This window comes from Mesocricetus auratus, unplaced genomic scaffold (genome assembly GCF_017639785.1).
Source record: "Mesocricetus auratus isolate SY011 unplaced genomic scaffold, BCM_Maur_2.0 Super-Scaffold_100009, whole genome shotgun sequence".
Classification (NCBI taxonomy): Eukaryota; Metazoa; Chordata; class Mammalia; order Rodentia; family Cricetidae; genus Mesocricetus; species Mesocricetus auratus.
Genome location: NW_024429193.1, coordinates 54,230,645 through 54,232,633, shown reverse-complemented (window position 1 = coordinate 54,232,633; position 1,989 = coordinate 54,230,645).

The window sequence follows — 1,989 nt, the reverse complement described above, 5'->3', positions numbered from 1 at the left end:
ACTAGCACTCCTTTGATTCTAAGCAAATAGGACCACCGATTGGGAGAGGAAGTGACCAGTGTGTTGTTTGGGTCAGACAGGGGCTCAGTGCATGTACCACTGAGGGGTTAGGAAGGGTTAGCTAGAGAGAAGGGAAGAAGGAGAGGTTTGGGCCCAGTCTACCATATGAAAGCAATGCCCTTGAGATCCCAGTTTCTATAGATGTCAGGCCCCTCTGTCTCTCCCTAGGCATTGGAAACTAAGATATCTCAGGACCTCCAAAGCACCAAGATACAGGAGACTAGGATGTAGCCATGAATCAATGAAATATGGCCAGAGCCTTTAAAGTTTAAGGTCTTTCATGTCCTGCAAAAGTCATAGTGAGTGAGACTAGGAGAAAGACGAGTGTATAAGGGCCTGGGTCATGGAAACTGTTCCTGGAGAAGAAGGCCAGAGCTTGTGTAATGTCTATATTCACTTTAGGGAGGGTCACTGCTGTGTGCAGCAGCAAGTTAAAGTCCTCTATCTCGAAAGTTTAGGATCACCTAAACAAGGCCCATGAACTTGATGTATGTGTAGCTTGTTTTCTTCATTTACAACATGAGTGTAGTTAGGCTCTAAACATGTCTGATTTGACCTCATAGGATCCTAACCATGCTGCCTGAAGGATACCACTTCCTTGGGCTGGAGCTGGCAAAGGCATTCCTTGGGCTTGGTGCCTCTGGAGAGGATCAAAGGGCATTGGACTATGGGGAGAGGAATGGCAGCTCAATAATTCACATATACTCCAAGCCACAAGTCTTGACTTTTGGGAATCAGGGAGAAAGGAGGTCATGGCCACCGACCTTAAAACCTCCTGAGAAGCCACAGACATCCTTGAATAAGCCAATGGTATGTTTTATAGGATAGGGAAGGTGAAAAATAGCATGAGAGGTGTTTTTTTCGTTTTTGTGGTCTTTTGTTTGTTTGTTTGTTTGTTTTTTGGTCTGTGGGAAGAAAAGGGACTTAGAGGATTGCTGTAGGGTCAGTTTCAATAGGGTCATATGACAAAACAAGACGGAAAATGTATGTCTGACTCAGAAGGAAATGGAGGTGCTTTCCCTCTGGGAAGTGTTAGGTCACTCATCCATGCATGAGGGAGGCAGTCTACACATGGAGACTGGGTGTGGGAAACAGACTCAGATAGCACCATCTCTCTAATAAAATTGGCAACAGCCAAGGCCATTCTGCATCCTGGGCATGTCTTGTGCTATGTCACGATGAGCACCTACTGTGCTCCAGGAGATATGCTAGACACCCTGGCTACAATGATGAGTAAAGCAGGCGTTTTCACAGCTTTCTGGGTGGGTGGGGTGGGTTCTCAGGCTCCTGGGTGACTCAGAAATAAATTAGGCATGTAAATGGATCATTGCAGTGGGCAGAATGCAGACGCTGTGAGAAAGCACAGCACGCACATCTGAAAGGCTTCCCCTCCACAAGTCAAGCTTCCTTTACCTATTTCACCAAGGAGGAAACTGGGGCTCAGAATGGTTGCTCAGCAACTAACAGGCCATGCTGGGGGTCATGGATCTGTCTGATCCCACTGGCTTCTCCCTCAGCCACCTGTTTCTGGCGCCATTGGCATCTGAGGTGGGGGAGAGGATGAGATGGTCTTTTAATATGTAAGCCTTCTGATTCCTGTTACTTGGCTTTTCTTGACTTGTCTTGAAGTGGGGACCTATAAGACACCTCTCCACTTCTCTATGTCATCTTTCTCCAAGTCTGTCTCTCACACACTTATAAGGTTCTGACAGGATAGCAGGCCTTTCTCCAAGTTCTATGTGGTTACAGAAGTTGGGACCAGAACACTTGAGCAGTTCTCCATGTTCCTGGCACAGCCTGTAAACTTGACATTTTAGGACTGTGAGGGGCAGACAGCCTTCAGTGAGGGGTGGGTAGCCTGGCCGCATGTAGGGGAGTGAGTTGAGCGCACGTATATAAAGGAGGTGCTTACATGGACCTGAACGGCCA